Raw genomic sequence first — 21,412 nt, 5'->3', positions numbered from 1 at the left:
ATAATCAACAATTGTGGTCGCAGACCTCCAGATAAACTGTATGATGAGTGAACTGTGAGCATTTTCCCCAGGAAAGTAGAGATCAGTGCAGCATCTTTGGGTCATACAAGCAAATCAGCTTGTGCATTTTTTGTGCATGACTTTATCCATCACGTAGGTCATTGAAGAGGTGGCTCCAGTGTGTTGATATTAATCACTTAGAGCCAGGGTGCTTCAGTTGTCACTTATCCTTGTTGCAGATAGTTTTAACTGCACATATGGAACATTATTTGTCATGCACTCTTCTGAGACCCTTAGAATGTCAGGACACAGCAGATGATTAAAGGATTGAGAAGCAACCTTCACTCTGAATAACTTTGTCTTAAATTGTCAGATCAGAGCTTTAATGCAATTTGACGGTTTAGTTTTCTTTCACTTAAGTTTTATGGGCATATGCCAAAAATAATTTGTGCAAAACTTTACCTGAAGAGGTAGCTAGGAACAAGGGACTTAGAATTAAAAAGTATAATCAAATAAATAGTTTCTTCCTCTTGCCTGGCCTTACTTCCTCCCTCTTTTCACCTTTTTTTTTTCCACTCCATTTATGTGAGGATCTATTATTCAATCTAAGGCTTTTATCACTCACTTTTACTGGGATTAACTCTTTACACCAAGAGAAGTTAGCCTCACTTTTTACTGATCTTGTTTAAATATGATTTCCTGTCTCCCTCATTCCATCATTCCACTGTATTGAAGATGCTGTCTGCATATGTCGTGTAGGCTTCCTCAACCTGTGCAACAAATGGATTCCTAGAGCCACCTGCTAATCCCTTCCTCAGAAGGGACATAATTTCCTGTTGACATCATAATGGAAAGTATATATTTTACCTATTTCTACAAAAAGATATTTGGATCCGAAAAAGTCCAAAAAAAGTTAATACAGTCATACTGAAAAGTAGACCAAATATTTTAAGATTATAAATTTTTAAGAGAAAAAAAGGAATAATATTTATACTATATTTAAACTAAGTTGCAAAAATATCTGAACTGAGCATGGAGGGAGGCTGTGGTTATCAGGGTGAGAGGTGATGGTGGAGGACTTTGGGAGATGGAGAGGTTGCCACAAGGGTCAGTACCTCCCGCAGGGAAGGGCCATTTTGTTGTTTCAGGCGGCTACACACAGAGGAGCCGGGAAGGGAGAAGGGAAACTTGGTTTGCCTCTGAGCTTCTCACTGAAGTTTTCTCTCTTTCTTCCCTTTTCCCTATGGTTGGACAACAACTTTGTAAAATATTTCATTTTTAAAAGGTCAGATTCCCTTGCTTGTCTTGAAAGGTTTTGACACTCACTTGCCAGAAGGCAGTGAGTTGGGCCAAAGAGGTTCTCATGGTTCCTTCCAGCTCCTAAGTGCTTTTAATTCTTAATCTTCTTTAGACTGTCTTTGTTGTTTGTAAATTGGGAAAACTGATTTGAATTGGTCTGCAAGGTTTTAAGGAAAGCTTCTCTCCCCATCTAGGGTAAACTCTCAGGCAATCTTTCCTTTGTCTTCAGACCCTTGATTGCACTTGGAGAAAGTCAATCTTGGATCTTGGAAGAGATAAACCAGCAGCTGATTTTCTTCTTGGTTGGGGCTACTGACAAAAACTCTCATAATGAGGCCCTCTGGGGTTTATAATTACTTAGTTACAATATTCTCTATCTGAACAGTCCAGAGGTTATCATAGACAATGGGCTGGTTATTGCAGGTCCATAAATGCAAGGAAATTAAGCTTCATTTTCCTTTGAAATAGCCAAAATCAAGTGAAGGATCAAGTTATGAACAAGTAGAATGCTTAATGAACTTGGGGACCAAGGCTTATGGCCCCTTTTCCACACATGGCTCTAGTGCTTTGTTGGCACAGACCTCCCTAGGACTCTTTACAGAGGATGGGAGTCTATTGTATTCTTATAAATGATAAGTTGACATTCACCTAGAGTCATTAAAAAGATAGAAGCGAAAAAAATAACATGATCTGGTAAGATTTTAGCGATATTACTCTTTTGTCTTATGACATAATTTTATTTTTTTGCCACTACATTTAATCATAGCCTAAAGATATACCTACTAGTCTTGTTAACTGCCTAAGAGGTTAGGATCACCTAAGGAGGGACTGTGAAATTGGTCAGTTCATTGATTTTCACTTTCACCAGTAGGAAACTGAGGAATGGAGTGCCTATATGATTTGCCCAGAGTCAATGTTTAAGACAGTCCTAGAATATACCACCTAAAAGGCAATAAAGCAAAATGTTCATGAGCCCAGGCTTTGAAGTCAAACAGACCCAGCTTCTGACTTCAGCACTTAGTAACTCCCCAAGTCTTATCCTCAACTATAACCTGGACAAGTAACACCTGTCTTGTAGGATTATTATGTGCATAAATAAAATACATGTAATGCTCTTAGCATAACTATTGGCATATAGTTGTTATACTTAGTTATGCTTATTAATATAGTTTTTTTCATTTAATGTTATTTCATTTAAACTGTGCTGCCTAATTTACTATTCTTAATTGATCTATTGATAGCATCTTTTCATTTTAATAGTATTAATTAGAGTAGAGGAAGAAAAAAGAATGAAACTTAATTTCCCCTAGAGTCCTAAGGGATTTCTGTGGGTCAATTTATTAATGAAATGTGAAGAACATTTGGCAAACCCACCAAATGAGACAAAGCATTGTAAAGAGCCTTTAGAAAGAATTGGTATCTAATGTTAATGTCTGTGGAATGGAACTGTCATAGGATAATGGCCTTTTGATGGTACAGAAAATGCCAAGGCAGAGATAAGACATTTATTTTTAAAGCACTAGACAATCACCTTTGGACAGTGTCCTTCCACCAGGTCTTTATTTCTAATAGACCAATAATTGATATGGATGTAATTATTTTTCTTGATGGATTTGATATATTAGGCAATGGCCTTGCTCACTCTGTGCAATCATTGAATTGCTGCATCCTCACTGGTCACCAGAAAGAATCTTTTATCCTGTATTTTCTCCAATCAGAATTCTGTGTGTCTGTGATTTTTTTCTCTGAATACCAAGTGCAGCAGTAGATTTTTCTCTCTATACCAAGGACAGCCCCCTAGTATACCCCTAGGGGGTCCACAAGTCTCAGGGTTTCAGTTTGCCTGAAGTGAGGTGATTCAGGCATGTAGAAACTCTGAGGCTTCTGGTCATCCTAGTGATATAACCATCAACTCAGGTATTTTGAAAGTCTCTTGTAAGCAAAAATCTACATTTTTTTTGGTGTGTGAGATGCAGTAAATATTTCAATGTGGAGAATCAGATTTGTGGATGACTATGATGTTTTCTGTAAACCCAAATATAAAAATTCAAGCTCTGTGAAAGTTTCATGGAACCATTTCTGTTGAAGAAAGTATTTGCTGGAAGGATAATAAAATCAATTGTAGAGTCAATTCCGTATACCTCATGATATTAGAGTCCTTATTATCCAGAGAAAACCATCATGTGTGTGTGTGTGTGTGTGTGTGCACTGTCACTGGTGCACGTGACAGGCAGACATCCAGCACCTTAACTGGGTAGCTGGTTATTGTCACTCTTTTATGGAGAGTAATGAAAGCCTAGAAGAATGTCTCTGATTTGTTATTATTAATCTTGTTTCAAGGAAACATGAGACAAGGTTGATGGTTTGGATTGACTTTTTATTTGCTATGAGTATGGTAATTTCAGCCACACGCTATCTTGAATGTATGCGTTCCAGCTTAATGGATTTTTCAAGAGTTAAGTTATGGCCTTGCTACAGTGAAGTTCATCCCATAGCACTGTAGGGTGGTTCTACAAAGAAAAGAAGGCCTTTGACCTTCTTTTCCAGGCCCACCTGTAAACTCCAATCGAGCTCAAATGGAAAGAGCAAGATTTCCTCTTTTGTCTCCTGTCCTGAACTTCTCTGATACATGTCTTGAATTTTTATTCAAATTACTTTGGGTTTTAATTTATTCAGTCAAATGTCAACCAAGTGTTGTTTATCCTGTGGATTACATTCATGCTCACTGCAGAATTCTCTAACATTTGATTTCTAATTATTTTCTTGTTTATCCATGTGGTAGGATGTTTTGAATATTACCTTCTGACCACTGACCAGTTGGAATTATAATTTTCTCTCTTTCCTAAGCATCTGGTAAGAAAATTTGGCAAGCACGTAGTCTCAGCAAATCTAACAACTGCATTGCCACAGCTTTTATTCCATATAGCACTGTCTTCCTTAAGTATTTATTGTACTTACAGAAGCTAGTGCATTTTGGCTATTGGAATTCAGACTTGCACACAATGTGCAACTGCAGCCTTTCTAAGATTCCTGAACACAAGGCTATATAAAAGGGTCTTGAGGTACATATCCAAGGAATTCCAAACTACAAGAAAAATGGAGTTGACTCAAAAAACTGTGACGCTGGCTCTACAAGAGAGGTCAACCTTGAACTCCCGACTGCTCTATTTCCCTGCTTCCCATTCTATTTTTAAACTTGTTTCCTTTACCCTCCTCTGAGCCCAATCCTCTTCTTCCCTCCATGCACATAATTTTTCGAATTATGGAATAATACTGAACCTCTTCCCTGTCCCTGCCAACCAGGCTGATTTAAACTTGAGGTGGGAAGAGAAGCCTGGTATTGGGTAATGACAGTGCAGCCATTTGGAAAAGGCATTAAATCAAAGAAGAGGGGATCTTGGTTTTATCAGAATGAAGAGATAAGTCAGCATAGCCAATGGCACAGAAGATAATGGTCTAAAAAAATGAAGAGCTTGGCATGGATAGAAGGTACAAAGGAGCAAAGTAGAATGGGAAAGCTGGAAAGAGAGCTTGGGCCCAGCTTATGAAGACTTGAGTGCCGTACTGAGGCATCAAGCATTAGCATCTGGTGAAGAAGAGTCAGTGGAGGTTTCCAAGCAGATGTGGGACACAATTAGATTTTTAGTTGAAGAAGGGGTCTTTGGAAACAGTTTGGAGAATAGATTGGAGAAAGGAGAGGCAGAAACCAGGGAGATCCACTTAGGAGGATGTTATAATACACAAGATGAGAGATGATAAGGCTCTGAAATAATGGGAGAGAAGAGACCAGAATCAAGAGATGCTTTTAATGTTAGGATAGACAAGATATGGTGACCAATTAAAAATTGGAAGAGAAAGAGATGGAGGAATCCAAGATAGTTCTGAGTTGGTGGTTGTATTAGATTTTTAGGGCTACTGTAGAAAAGTACTACAAACTGAGTGACTTAAATGATAGAAATTTATCTTCCCCCAGTCTGGAGGCTAGAAGTCAGAGATCAAGATGTCGGCCATGCTCTCTCCGAATGCTTTAGGAAAGGATTTGTTCCACGTCTCTCTCCTAGCTTTTTTGGCTTGTGACAGCATAATTCGTTTTACATGCTGTTGTCCCTGTGTCTGTCTTTTTATAAAGACACCAATGATGTTAGAGTAGGGTCCCACTCTATCCCACTGTGACCTCATCTTAACTAATTACACCTGCAATGACCCTATTTCCAAACAAGGTCACATTCTGAGATACTAGGAGTTAGGACTTCAACATATCACTTTTTAGGGGATATAATTCAACCCATAACAGTCTTCTGTCAAGACTATAGCATAGAAACCCTTTTAAGTTTCCAGCCAGCCTGGCCTGCCCTGTGGAGTTCAGATTTAAGACTGCAACATCAACTCTTAGTGAATTTCCAGCCTGCCATCTTGCCCTGTGGATTTCAGACTTGTCAGCCTCCACAATTGCGTGAGCCAATTCCTTAAAATCTCTCCCTATAGATATAGATAAAGATAGATGTAGACACAGATATGAATATAGTTAGATATAAACATAGATAAAGATATCTCCTATCAGTTCTGCCTCTCTGGAGAACCCTAACCAAGATAGCAGGGGAGGCGGAGGACTTATGGAAGGGTTGGGAGGCCTTGGAAAAGATAAAAAGGAGCAGTTAGACTTCTTGAGAACAGAATAAGATTCAAGCCCCAGAAAGGAGTGAAAAAATGGGAAGGAGGAAATTATTGCATGTATTCTGAGGTCCTAGGATGCATCTCTATGACTCCAATATTATTTTTATCTCAATTTGCAACTTCATAAGTAGAACTAGGCTCAATGAATACTTGCCTATCACATTGAAAAAGAGTGTTCTAAACAAATTGAAAATATTGGGTTGAACCATATGAAATTATCAATATTTGACAATTTATTTTTTTACCTACAATATTGGTAATTTCATACATTTCAACGTAATATAGGTTATTTACATATGTGGAATCCACTTAGAAATACAAGCTGTTTCTTGAATATTCCAGGACCTAGTCCACTGAGTGACAATTTGAGAGAGGTGTAGTCTGTGGAATCAGGTGTTAAGACTTGTGCTGTTTCAAAGAGCATTGTCTGTGGGCCACCAGGTCAGCACATTTAAGAACATCCACTTAAAGGCAAGAGTGAACAGCAGCTAGTAGTTATCAAATGCAAAAATTGTGAAAACACAGTACTAGTCATCACACTTATACTATCCCATTCATTTCTCACAAAACACTGTGAAATACACTGTGAAATAAGTACTATTATAATTAGTATTTTACTGTTAAAGAAATCGAAAGCTAAAGAGTAGAAATGACTTGCCCCAAATGGTGGAGCCAATAATTGAGTGCAGGCATGACTGATTTAAGAGCCCAAACACCAGTGTCTCATGTGATATTGTTCCTGATACAGTAGATAGTCCCTGAGAGCTGGTTCAAATGAGAACTAGAGTTCAAAGTCTACAGATATGACTAAGGCAGGAAATAGAGGCTAAAGAGAGCAGAGGATCAGATACCAGGAATATCAGACAAATTTTGTTAAATAGTTTTTCTACTGCTTCTATTATGATGTTTGCCCTTCATTCATTCATTCAAAAGTACTTATTAAACAGTATTATTATTATGTACCAGGCATTGATTTGATTAAGTGGGAATCATCTTTGACAAGACAGATAAAGATCTCCCCTCTTGTATAGCTAAATCCTAGATTTGGAGATGGAAAACAAACAATAGACATAACAAAAAGAAATTGTATATCACATTAGGGGGTTATATGTGCAGTGTGAAAAATAAAATATAGATGAATAAGATGGCTCAGTAGTACTGTGGTAGTAAGTTGGGAGGTGGGCGAGGTTCAGTAATTAACTAGCTTGGGCGGGATTACCTTTAGTGAGAAAGTATAATTTGAGCAAAACTTGAAGAAAGTGAAAGGATTAGTCAGGTAAATTTCAGAAGGAAGAACATTCTCATCAGGGTACAGGTATTAAGGCAGGAATGTGATAGGAACATAAATGGGGACAGCAGAGTGAAGAAGGGAGAAAACCGTGGAGATGAGGATGGACAGCTAGCATGAAGCCAGATGGCCTTGGGCCTTGGAGGCCTTGTAATGACTTTGGCTTTTACTCTGAGTGAAATGGGAAATGAGAAACCATTACAGGGTTTTGAACAGAAGTGTGATAGTATCTGACATACTTTTAAAGGGAACACTCTGGCTACTGTGTTAAGGAAGGTTATAGAGGACTGGCCCAGTGACGTAGTGGTTAAGTTCACGTGCTCTGCTTCGGTGGCCTGGGGTTCGTGGGTTCAGATCTCTGGCATGGACCTACACACCACTCATCCAGCCATGCTGTGGAGGTGTCCCATATACAAAATAGAGGCAGATTGGCACAGATGTTAGTTCAGGGTCAATCTTCTTCAAGAAAAAAGTGGAAGATTGACAACAGATGTTAGCTCAAGGCCAGTCTTCCTCAACAAAAAAAAGAAAAGAAAGAAAGACTACAGAGGGTCAAGAGTGAAATCAGTAATACAACCAAGGAATGATGGTGGCCAGGACCAGGTGGTAGAGTGGAGGATATAAGATGTCAAAGGATCCTGGATATATTTTGAAGGTAGAGCCAGCAGGAATGTAAGATAAAGAGAGGAATCAAAGATGACTGGAAGGATTTTTCCTGAGCAACTGGAAGGAAGAAGTTATCAATTGATATAGATAAGGCCACAAATGGAGCAGATTTTGGGAGAAGCTCATGAGAGCAGCTTTGGACGTGTTGAATTTAGTGTGTCCCTTAGACATCTGAGTGGAGATGTTGAATAGGCAGGTAGAGATGTAAGTCTGGAAATTGGAGAAAGAAGTCTAAATAGAGATTTTTATTACTATATTACCAAGAGACCACTGTAGATAGAGAAGAGGGAGCCTCCAGGACTGATTTCTAGCTCACTCCTCCCCATATCCCTTGATGTTAAGAAGTTAATGAGAATAAGAGAAATCAGCAACAGAGACCAAGAAAGGATGTCCAGGGAAGTTGGAAGAATATCAAGGAAGTGGGGTGCCTTGATGTTGGCATAAAAGTTGCGTGAAAATCTCCCACACGTTTTCACTTTCCCACCCACTGGTTGAATGCAGAGGGCTCCGAGGACCTAGAGGAGGGTAGAGTGACAAGGTGTGAGGAGCCTGGTCCTGGATGGCTATGTGAGGCCGAGGCCCTCGCTGCCCACCTGGACTGTGAGGAGAGCAGGAGGTAGCATTGTACTGTGTTAGGTCTCTGAGATTGGGAGATTTTTTTAACAGCTGTTAGCCTCCCCTGACTAACACAAGAATTGGTGCCATTTGAAAGGTGCCAGCATCTCATTTTGAGAGCTTTAGCACATTTTAATTGTTGGTATACACATGAATGTTATTCATTATTAATGACTCATTAAGGAAGTACTTGCATTTAGAAATGCTTTATTTGAAGTTAGAATGTATGCGAAAGCAATAAAATCCTATTTTCAAAAAATGCTTTATCATCACACTTATGCTTGCTTGAACTTGGTCTGAAAAATTATTCTAAGACAGATACTATGTCTAGCCTGGATCCTCAGTATGAGTTGGCCTGTCACAGGCCAAGTTCCAGCAAAACCCAGTTCCATGTTGGACTTCTGAACTGGGATGGCCAATGGCTTGTTCCTAATGCTCACCTTTAACTGCATCCTGAAAATACCTATTATTGATGGGAAACTGTCTGTTTTTTTTAAGAAAAAAAAAATCATTGACAAGCCTTTGGTAGATTGTTATGGTTAAAGAGAAAATGTCTGCCTTCCCCCAGATGCAGAGTTTGGAGAATTGATTGAAAAATTATTGTGAGTGTGAGGTTGATGGTGTGAGCCCTTTTTGATGAGTTTAAACTCTAGACTATTGTTCTCAAGTTTAAAAATTCTAGCTAACAAGTCTGACAATTACAATGGCTTCTCTACACACTTAGCATAAAATCCAAAGATCTTACCAAGGCCCTACTTATTCTGCTGTCCTGCTATCTCCCCACTTCCCTCTTGCTAGCTTCTTTGCTGTCTCTGGAGCACGTGGTGCACGCTCCCTGCTCAGATCTTCTGCATTTGCTATTCCTACTCTTCACCCGGATGCTCACATGGTTGCTTCTTTCGCTTCATGCTGATCTTTGGTCTCCCGTCCACTCTATCTAAAATTATACCTCCCATTCCTCTCTGCCCCCCTCTCCTGCTTTATTTTTCTTGGTAGTATTTATGACTAACAGACGCTGAGGTATGAAGCTATTTGTTTCTTTCTTTATTGTCTGTTTGCCCCATGGCTAGAATGTAAGGGCCTGAGGACAGCAACTTTGTTTCATTAGCTGCGGTATCTCCAGCACCTAGAATTGTGCTTGGAGCATAGCAGGAGCTCAGCAAATATTTGTTGAATAAATGAGCGAATGGGTTAATGAATGGCTATGGTCACCTGATTTCTCAAAACAACCTTATCTGATCTTAGGAGAAACTAATTTTTCTTTTCCGGAAGTACAAAATATCACCATGATAGGCAACTGAGATGGTTCTTGAGCATAAGAAACTTCAGAAAATCTGAAAAAAACAATACTTTGCCTCCAATTCCCACCGTACCCTTCTACCGATTCCCTACTGCTTCTTTCCTATTTCTTTTATTTATCCAATAAACATTCAATAAATCTATGTTGAGCATCATTTCCCCCTAATCTAATAAAGAAAAAAGGCCCCCTCTATCCTGATACTATACTTAGTGGAAATAGGTCTTGAATAAGACAGACTTCCTTCAAAGGAGCAAAAACCCATTGACTATTGCTGTTCAAAACTTTTCAAAGTCCCAAAGGGAAAAAACAAGGCTTGTCTGCATTAGTTACTGTCCAATTTGTAGCCATGGAATCTATTGGTTTTCGCATTTCCGTATTTTTGAGGCACATGAACAACAGTAAGGAAAAATATTAAATGTGAAAACGGTTAGATATGTGTCAATAGAAAGTCTGCTTACGAAATGGTTCCTGCCACACTGATTCAGAGAATGCTGACTTACATGATTTCATAAACTCGGTTACCCGCTCGCAAAGTTATCTAGTGCTTAAAATGTAATAAGAGTTGGAGGCTTTTTTCTTTGTTTTTGCTGTGAAAAACTGTGTTTCCTTTAGAGGAGCTCACAATTTATATACTGAAAATATATAAAAGAATTATGTGTCAACAAAATGGTGTTTAAGGTTTTAAATCATCCTAACAGTCAGCCCTGAGACTTCCTCACTAGGCATCTCAGAGACTTTATGAAAGTTTTATTCCACAATTCCCTTCCTGCCTTTACTCTCAGCTGCTTCTTCCAGCTATTCATATAGTTTGAAAAATAGAGTTTATATGCTTTAAGTTGCAAGGCATTTAGAATTTTCATAATCTCTTTATTGTGGCTGAAGCAGTCACAAATGAAGTCTACTGTTGATAATATTTCACTTCGCCTTTACTAGATTAACTGGGACAAGAAGCTGGAACTTGTGGCATTTTTTTAATACTCCATTTTTTAGGAAGACTTTATTATGAGCAAGGTATAGGATAATTAAATTAGTTCAAAATACTTTGTAAAGATCAGGGAGCAGAGTGATAATGATGCTGTAGAAAGAACAGATGCTGAAAATAAGGTTCTTATGGACAGGAATTTCGCAGTTGTGTTTTGTATCTTTACAGCATGTACCGATGTGCTAGGCACATAGTGGGTGATCGTTAAGTCCTTGTTTAAATTAATCCATAAAAGTGTAACCAAGAACTGTACATAGCATCAAATTTCAGGTCCCGTGTTTTACAGGATGGAGAGTAGTGTGGAAGAACTTCTGTTGTGTAATTACCAGTTAAGAATGAAGTATCTTTACTTAAGTAATTGAAGAGACAATGATACTCTCTTTTTGTTTTACATACATTCCCTTCTAGTTAACCTAAGCTTCCTGGAAGCAGATTCCCATCACTTGCCCTCTGAGGCCTTCTCCAATTTGGTTCCTCATCCATGGATTTCAACATCTATTCTCTTGAGTGTGTGCTATGTTCCAGATACCATGTCTGTTCCTTACTCTTACGAAGCTTACAGTCTAGCGGTAAAGACCAATGAGGAAAGAGGAAAATTCAGTGCTCTTTTAATTGGACTACTTTATTTACTAGAACTAAGACTCAGCTCATACTTCTTCCTGTGTTGGATGATTAGAGAGATTATTATAAGCATCCCAGGGAAAGCTGAGCTACTTGACGTCAGAAAGAGAAAGAATTGAAGGTGGCTGTGCATCCAGTTGGCTCTGGGATTTCGGTAGCTTCAGAGCAGTTCAGAGTCCTCACTATGCTCTCTTCGCTTCTCTCTCTCTTATCTTCTGCTTGCTTGTGGTTTCTGCTCTCTTAAAACTTTTTCTTGTAAGGGACCACTCATGATTTTTATTTACCTAATGGACTTTCAGAATTTGCCCCTGGTTCTAACTTTCTCTCTGTATTCCTTAGTTCAAAATACTCAGAAATGTGATAGAATTGGTCCAGCCCATGTGTTTCAAAGCAACCATGGTTGCCCTTTGACACTCTGTGTCTACTACTAATTCAATCAACTGTGACAAGGGAGTAAGGTCACATGGTAAAAATAGGTCTAAGAATGGTCTGTTCATCAAAGGCTACAGAAGGAGGCATAGCACAGGCATAGTGTTGATATATCTGCTTCAAATTTTGCTTTGTAACTGCTAGGATGTAATGGGGCAAAGAATTGTCTAGGGCCATAGAATGGGACCACTTAGCCAAGTCTAGGGGTAGTCAGAGCCTATCGCTAGGGAAGATGGCACCTAAGCAGTGTCTATAAGGTTTAGACAGAATTAGCTAGGTGAAGAAGGAGTGGGAAGATGTATTAGGCGGAAAAAACAGCCTGAGGAAGGAATAGAGGCAGGAAGAAATGTATTTCAGGGACTGAGCTACATATGGTTTAATCTTCCTGGAACTTGAATAGTTAAGCCCAGAGTGGTGGGAGGTAAGAATAGAGCAGCCAGGATCCGGGTTAGAATGCATAGCGAAAGTAATGGGAAACCATTGTCTTTTGCAGGGAAATGACAAAGTCACATTTACATTTTAGATGCATCATCCTGGGGGCGTATGGAAGATGTATATGAATATGGCAGGACTGGAGGCAGAGACAAAGGTAGGAGAATAGTTCAGGTGAGAGATTAAAAGAATCCCAACTTGAAAATCAGGTAGGAGTGGAGAGGAAGTAGTATGCTAAAGAAATATAACTTGAGTAGAATCAACTATCTTTGATAACTCATTAAGATGTGGTGGGTGAGGGAGAGGGAAAAGCCCATTTTTTAGTTTGACCAAGTTGGTAGATGGTGGTGTCATAGTTGAGAAGGTCAAGAAACAAAGGACACTACTCTTGGGGCTGGGGCATTGAGAGAGAGTTGAGACAGAAGGAGCTGTTGTGTTGGAGGTGCCTGGGAACAAGGTATGGAAGAAGTAAATGACTCAGAAAGGAGCAAGAGAAATGGTATTTTAATCAATGAGGTGGCCCATCCAGCTTTTCTTCATATTACTAAGAGAAAGTACAGCTGGAAGCTGAGTAGGTAGGGCAAGTGTGAGAGAGGAAAATCAAGGGATTATCCCAAAAGAGAGATAGATTCAGTCTGCCAGTCACAGATGACCACACCATCAGGTGTCCCAGTACACATGCTCCCAACCTAAAGACCTTGCAGGGCCGCCAGTGAAATCCATTCATTTTTACCTTGATGATGTAGTAGGAGGGTATTCCTTAAACTAACAGAGAAAGGGAGTTTCGGACACAAAGCGCTTCATTCATTCTTTGAACAAATAGCTACCATGTGGTGCACTCTAGTTAATAATTTAGAAGGCAAAATTTGCTTACTGCCTGAAAATTATTTTGATAAATTGGAGAATAACATAGGAAAACAAGGTAAATGGGAAACATTGAGATTAGTAAACAAAAGAAGAAAAAAGACCAACCAGCAGCAGACTAGAATAAATGATGGATTTACTTTAGATGAGACTGGCAGAAAAAGAGGACATAGTGGACTCTAGATTGAACAGGATTCCACAATGTAAAAAAAAAGCAAGGATAATATTAAAATATCTAAATCAAGTATGTTATTAAAATATCTAAATAGATGTATAGCATATAAGAACGAGCCATGATTCCTTTTCCTAGGAAGTCAGATTCCTAACTGAGTACTATACCTGTTAAAATTCTTTAGTTCTTACCAACAGAAATAGACTTGAAATATTATTTAGGATTATTTCAGTTATAAGTAATAGAAAACCCAAGTCAAAATGGCTTAAACAATAAAGATGTTCTACTGCCTTATGTAACTAAAAAGTTCAGGTTTCAGGCCTCTTACAATATCTTCAAGGATGTGATTTCTTTCTTTTCATTATAGTTTTCACAGTGTTGGCCTCATCCTAAGACTGGTTCCTCTTGTTATTATAAGGTAGATTCTGATACTGATACAGCTAGGGTTTCATGCTTCACATCCAATGAGAAAGAGAGCAAGTTTTAAAAGAATTTCCACAGAAGATAGAGGTAACCTGTTTCCCAGAATCCTCAACAAACATGTTTTCTATTTGATTGACCTAAATCCAGTTGTATGTCCATTTCTGAACCATTTGCTGTGGCCAAATGGAAAAGATGTGATAATTAGCTTGAGCTAATCAGGATCCACCCCTAGAGAGAGAGATGGAGTCAATTCCACATAAACTGCATGGCTGGGATGTCCAGGGCCCTGTTAGGAAGTGAGCAAGGGTATCGCATGTGAGAGATACAAATGTCTACCACACCACTGAAGCAGGAAATGAATGTTTTGGGAAGCTTGGAAGGTAGTTCAGTCTGACACTTCAGCTTCTTGAAGGAAAGGCTAGAGAGAAATAAGAATCTAAGTCAGCTCCTGGAGTCTAGGGAGCAAGGTAAGAGGGGCCAGTTGACTGTGATTTCAGAGCAAGCTGGCAGAATGAACAAATCCCATCGCTTCTACCTTCTTGTTTCACTCTGCATAACAGTCAAAGTTACACTCGAGAAAATTGGCCAACTTGGTTCATGCGCTCACAACTCAGCTAAGAGAGGTCAGAGAACCTTCACTGATGGTCCCCCCAGAAGAATTCATAATGAAGGAGAGATAATTGTTCCTAAGGACATCAAAGTAGTTTTCCAAATAAAGGGAGAAAGGAGTCTGTGTTGCCCCAAATAATTGTCCACTGCAAGTCTTATTAAATTGCAAATATAAAAGGGATATAGCAAACTTAGAAGGGCAGAATCAAATGAAGAAGTTAATTACAAGACACTTTGGGGCAGAAAATGTGTCTATTCAACAAATTTTTATGGAGCACCTAATATAGGCAATGTGCTCTGTTGATATAAAGACTTCAATGATGCCTTCTCTACCTTTCTGGATAATACAGTGAATTTTAGAGCTCGGAGGAAAGAAACTTAAAGTTCACGCAATTTGATACTTTATTTTTAAGGTGAGGAGAACTCGGCACAGAAAGGTCAAATAATGAATATTTGACACAGTTGCGACTAGACTCCAAAACCACATCATTCCAACCTATCTACAGTCTTTCCCTTATGGTTTACCTACTCACTTTGTTGCTGCAATGGTCATAAACAGAATGTACTTCAGAGAAAGGACCCAGAATTCTCTCAGGTTGGAGATAAGCCTGAGAAGTGATTGGAATGTCTTCTTTATCATCAAAAGGGCAGTATGGAACTGTTGTTAAGACCGTAACTGTTCAAAGTCACTTCAAGACAAGAATCACCAGGTACAGGAACAAGAGGACTTGGTACCACCGAAGGTCTTTCAGTAGAGAGCTGGTGGCTAGTGAAGCTGTACGCATGCAACTCGTTTCCTGAGGACTACACAAAATAGAAAACAAAATAACTACTTCTCTGCTCAGAATACCATCCATAGTGTTATACCCCAATACAGAAGGGGGTGAGAGGGCAGGCTGTCCAACTTCTGAAGGTGCCTTCTGTTCTTCAAATTCTGCAGCTTCAAGCTCTTCGGTTGTATCTTAGTTCCAGAAATTCTTCTTCCATATGCTTCTTTTAATCCGTTGCTACTGTAGTACATTTAAACATCAGCAGATGGGGCCCTTGGTTCCTTTGAGGAATGTCAGGCTTGAATTTTGTTAATGTCTGTGGTTCGCGTGAATTTTTCTTGTTTTTACAGCATGTTCAATTTGCACTCTCTTTATAGTTCACAAACCTTTATTTAATCAAGAAAAGTAAAACTCACTAACAACAAGAAATTCCCTTTTCTTCTTTCTACCATTCTATAGAGATAAGTCAGATCTGTTTCCAAATGGAAAAATGAGTATAACATAATACCGAGACAATAGCATCTTGAAAGGGCAAGAGAAGTCAATGTCAAAATTCATCTGTTGTCCTTAACTCGGGAAGCTGTGTGGCAGGCTTTCATTGCATAGGACCACAAGTGACAGATAGGGTGTATCCAAGTTACCTTGATTCTAGATTGTTTTCCTTCTTCTCTCCTGAATTTCATTGTGTGAATTGGCTGTTTTTTAGCACTCACCAGTGATCATGATTTTTTTAAGCGATGTTTGTCGATAGTCCATAAAGAGAACGACCAGTCATCTGGCCCTTGCACCTGTTCAAGTGGGTAAATCTCAGCTTCTTAAAGGTGAGATCCTTTCCCACGAGAAATGTAACAGTCCTTTGAAGAAGGCGTGTGGTTTACAGGGCAGAAGAGATGGCAGCGTTCGGTCCTCGTGGAGTCCTCTCTTAATTTTCTGGCTGGCTTTTTAACGTGACCTTGCTTTGAGAATTAATCACTGTTTCTCTTGTGTCCCCAAAAAGGGATGACCCAGAATTTTATTTTTGGCAAAGTACTGTGAGATACCCAGAGCAAAAATGTTTCCTATGTGCAAAGCTTGATCATGTAAACACTTCCTTCAATGTGCTTACTGCGTCTCCGATTAGTGTGATTTAAATGATAGATTGAAGGCATCTTCCTTAGTGTAATTAATATTTGTGTTATAAATCAGCTCTTATGCTTGGACCGATCTTAATAGCAGGTTTAAAACACAATAAGAAGACTAAGGCTATATCACTGGCAGAAGAGAGAAAATTGGGTCTCCTTTTTGCTATTATTCTGAGTTTAAAAAAATAGGTCTGTTTTCCAACATTATTGCCACCTCTTTGGAGCTGATGTTTTAGCTTGAAAGACTGCCTATATATTTTAAGGTACATTACAGATCACACTCATTTCCAAATTCAGGTCTTAAATAGCTCATAAATCTGTGAGAATGAAGTGTCTTCATTGATAACATTCTCTATATTTTTATAAATTTGCAAGCTAATGTGGCAAATTGGGACGCAGTTTGCAGATTTAGGATTTACAGAGTTTACACTGATGAAACTAATGTATTACTTCTGAGTAGAGATGATATTTGCCTGTGGTTAGCCTGAAGCGAATTTTAGAGAGGAATTGTTCATTTCTTCCCTCCTTTTGTGCTGACATGCTAAGTGATATATACGGAAATTGTGTGCATTACTTGTGCCCTAGTCTGAAGAACTGCTTGTAGGCAAATTTCATTAGTACTTGATTAGTACTTGTGCTAATTAAGCCAGGCACAATTTTGCCTCCAGTCCTAGTATGATGAGTTAAGGCTGGACTGCAAATGTGGCCCTAAATGCATATGTTGGAAGCCCATAAAGCCCATATAATCCCACTGAGAATTCTCACTTGACTCCTCCATTAAGGGTCTGAAAAAGTGGAACAGAGCACTCCATTTCCAGTGCAATTTGAGTTCACCCAGATACGTGATATGCTAATGTTTAGATTAAGCAGATGGCAAGGAAGGCAGTTGTTAGTCGAGGATTGTTTTTCCCTTTCTGCATATTATTTTCAAACAAACAGTTTAAGAGGTAAGTTACTCTACCGCCTCCCTTTGCTTCCCTTTGAATTAAAAAAAAAGTTAGACATCCCTGGTTGTATTATTACCATCCTATGTGCCCACATGCACCCACATGGTATGAGTGGTTTGCACTGTTTGGTGAGTCTTTTGCTATTTATATTATTTCAAAGAAAAGAGAGAGCAGGCCTGGCTGAGGCAAGGAAGGGAGAGGAGGTGAATTTGGACACAAAAGCTGCTTGGAACAGAAGAACAGATGTTATGCCTCTATCTCCATCTCTAATTTCTCCTCAGGGCTTGGCAGGACTGGCCCTGATTCTCTTACTTTTCTGTGGTCCTCCTCCTCCTCCTGCCTTCTCTAAAACCTTTTTCCCCCCACTACTTCCTTTGCAATTTTGGAGTTTTCCCCGTTAAGTTTTTACATACAGGATGATGTGGAATCTTAGTAACTTTATAAAAAATCCTTTAGTAACCTTCAGAGTTCCTCCAAGCTTGCCCAGCTTCTCACAAATGAAAAGGTGGAGTTTTAAATATCAGCTTCTATCATTTATAGAATCATAAAATTTTAGAGCTAGCACTAGACATCATTTCATTTTACTCCATTTATATTTTCAGCAAGAGATTTTCTTGGGATTTTGGAGTCGTGGAAAAAGATAGAGGTGGAAGCAGGAGAGACAGAGAGATAGAGACAGGAACAGAGAGAGACAGAGAGGTGGAGAAATTTAGCAAGTTTTGTTTTTATTGCATGTTATTAATGTAATTTCCTTTGGAGGTTTCTCCAGAGACTGCAAAAACATTTAATTGCTTTTCAATTATGTTTGAATACTAGGCTGAATTTCTTTGAATGCAACTCCTGGCTGAGGTAGTCTCCAGGGCAGCTTGGCTCCATTGGGTTAAGTGAACAAATCTGCAAAACTACCCTCACTTGTCCCCATCTTTCTCTGTCTCTTCCTTACTAGAGAAATGTCCTTCCTTTCAGCCAAGTCCCTTCATTGGTTGCTGGATCTTATTCCCTTCCTGTGTTCTCAAGAACAGCAGCTACCCCTGCCCTTTTCTGCCTTGTCAATTTGTCCTTCTCTATTAGATTGTTCTGGTTGGCCAACAAATATGCAGTCCATAAGATCCCTGGACTGTGCATATCCCTTCGGATATCACTCCATTTCTTTACTCCCCTTTTTAGCAATGCTTTTCAAGTGTTGTCAACCCAGGTGGTCTGAGTCTGCATTTTCTCACCTCCTTGTTACTCTAACCCATTCCAACCTGGCTTCTGATCCCTTTAATTCCTGAAACTACTCTTGGTAAGGCAATGACGTTTCTTGGCAATGACAGATGCAGCTCATATTTTTCTGTTTTCATGCTTTCTTCTCAGCAACAGCCTCCACAGTAGAGGAGGGACCCAGACACTTTTGAGAAACTTTCTCTCCTCTGACTTTCCATGATGCCACACTCTCCTGGTTTTCTCCAACTTCTCTGGCTCTTTTATCTTATTTTCCCTTTTGGTCAGAAACCAGTGTCTGTTTTGCTCACCATATTCTGTATAATGCCTAGGACTGAGTCTGGTGGATGGTAGGCTCTCAAGAAATACTGGTTGAATGAGCAAATTAAATAGTCTCAGCTCGACAAGCATCATGTTTTTCCCTCCAGAGATGAGGTGTACAATATGGTAGTCACTAGTCATATGTGGCTATTTAAATGTAAATTAATTAAGATGAAATAAAATGAAAAATTCATTTCTTCAGTCACACTGGCCGCATTTCAAGTGCTCAATAGCCACATGTGACTAGTGTCTACCATATTGGACAGTGCAGCTTTCTAGAACACTTTTATCATTCCTGAAAGTTCTATTGGTTAGTGCTGTCCAGAGTTTAAATTTATGTGCAATTGCTGGAGCCTGCGCCGTATAAGTCATAACATCATGCAGAAATGGGCAAATGATTGGATGATTCTCTCTACAATCCTACAAAAACATCCAGAACAAATGCTCAACTGGGACAGAGATGTTTTAACCATTATGAAGCAAGAGACTGTAGTATCTTAGTTAAATGCATGGGATTGGTGATGAATAGAGCTTTTTTCTTTCTTTGGAGGCAGGGGGTGGGAAATGCCCTGCTTTTAGTTTGTTTCTGTGCCTTCTTCTAAGAGGAAGGCTGGAAAGGGTGGAACAATGCTGAGAGTGAACTAAAGGTCAGCATAAAAGTAGCACTCAGCTTCTTTAACAGTCCAGACTTCTGCCTGGCAGGTTCATCATAAGAACTAATACATACAGTGTATACCATGTCAGGCACAGTCCTTGGCATTTTAACTCAGTGAATGGTGATGAACAGACTGGAATACTAGTCCTACCATACTATTTGACAGCTGTATGTCAAGAGCAAGTGTTCCATCCATTTTGGCTCTCTGTACCTCAATTTTCTCACCTGTAAAATGGGACTGATAGTAGTACCTTTCTCATAGGGTCATTGTAGACATTAAAAAGATTGATGCATATAAAGTACTTCGTATTGTCCCTGGCACAGTGTTAGAGATCAGTAAATGACAGCTGGTATTATTATCGTTGTTATATATATCTTCAGGATGAAGGCATGTACCCACACATCTGTACTTTCCTTCCGTGCTCTTTTTGAGATAACATACCAACAGAGAGTAAGGGATCACACATACTAGGCAGATATATCAAGAGAGCAAGATTGGAATAAGAGAATCTTGAAGAGTAGGATTTACCTAGCAATGTTCACGACAGAATGGATGGAATCTTCTAGAACCATGCATTTTTCAGCTTGGATCTCTATATCCACTGTGATCAGAATTCAGGGAGTTTGGCTGGAGCACCTTCTACCTGGAGTCCACATGCTCTTCCCAGAGATGCATTGTCAGAGATTAGTTCTCTTTGGGTTGGCAGCACAAGGAAATGCTGTGTTTTTTCCCTAGCTGGGAGAGTGCTTAATGGAATGATAGACATCATGGAATTTGCCACTACTTCTCTCGTGGATCCCATAGGTTTCTTTATAAAAGTATTGTCCAATCAGTTTGCTGTAACATGCAGGTAACTACCCACAACTTTCAGTTTTCTCCCAAGAATGCTGGAGAGTTAACAACCTGTCTTCGCAGGGACTGACAGAGTCTCTGAAGATGTTCTTCTGCAAGCGCTTGTCACTTGCAGTTTGACATTTCTGACTTACTGTGCCCCATAAGCATGAATCCGGAAATTCCTTGAGGAAGGATTTACATTTCATACAATTTTAGAATAGGTCTGATTATCATTTGTAGTCTCAGATTCAGATTTTCTTTCTTATTAGAGACTTATTCAGCCCAGGTCAGCAGCAGTTTCTAGGAGGGGAATTAGTTTGCCAGGTTTCAACATAGAAAGTGGCTCTGCCACACCTGTTTAGGGATTTACTAATTTCACAAGTGCAGTAATTTGAGCAAATCACATGTGAAACACTTTTTTTTTTAAAACATCCATTAGTAGCAAGAGCCCTGACTGCCTCCTCCCTACCCTCCATAGCCCCAGACCCAGCTGCTATTCGTAGATTCCACTAATGAGCTGCTTCATTTTCAAAAGTTCTTATGGTCAGCTTTTTATAAATTAGAGTGTTTTAATTCAATTTGATACCTACTAGAAACAGAGGATTGATTCAGTTTCGCATGGTCTTTTGTTTTGTTCAGATGTGATTATAAATGACTAATTTCCATATTTCTAGCATTCCCATCACCTTCCTGATCTCTGTGCCTGCTTAGTTCTTAGTTCGCTGGGTTAGGACTTGAAACCAGTGGGTCCTCCAGCCCATGCTCCCACAAAGCCCCTCTAACCTTGCTTGATGGCATTGTCACAGGGGACAGCTGGACATCTGTGTAGATCATGGCAAACTTTTTCTGGAACACAGCTCCAGGGCTTGCCCTGCTCAAGATGGGTCAGGGCACCTCTTCCTTCGTAAAGAACAGCATATTCTCTAGGCTTTAACTGCCCAAAATTGGGTTTACAATCAAATCACAGGCAGAATTTTTAACTGGGCAGCACAAAGGATGGTTTCCTAAGTCAGTGAAAATAGATTAACTTATAAACCCTTGGCTCTTTCCTGCAATAATATTTCCATCAATACTCACCTTAAAAAAGAAAAGCAGGTAATTTTATGATTTGAAGCATATGGAATGTTCTTTATATAGACCTAAGAGATTAAAAAGATGAAATGTTTCCCTCTCTATTGCTGAAATA

The sequence above is a fragment of the Equus asinus genome, chromosome 16 (assembly GCF_041296235.1).
Source record: "Equus asinus isolate D_3611 breed Donkey chromosome 16, EquAss-T2T_v2, whole genome shotgun sequence".
In the NCBI taxonomy this organism is placed as follows: Eukaryota; Metazoa; Chordata; class Mammalia; order Perissodactyla; family Equidae; genus Equus; species Equus asinus.
Note: the sequence above shows the minus strand (reverse complement) of the source record.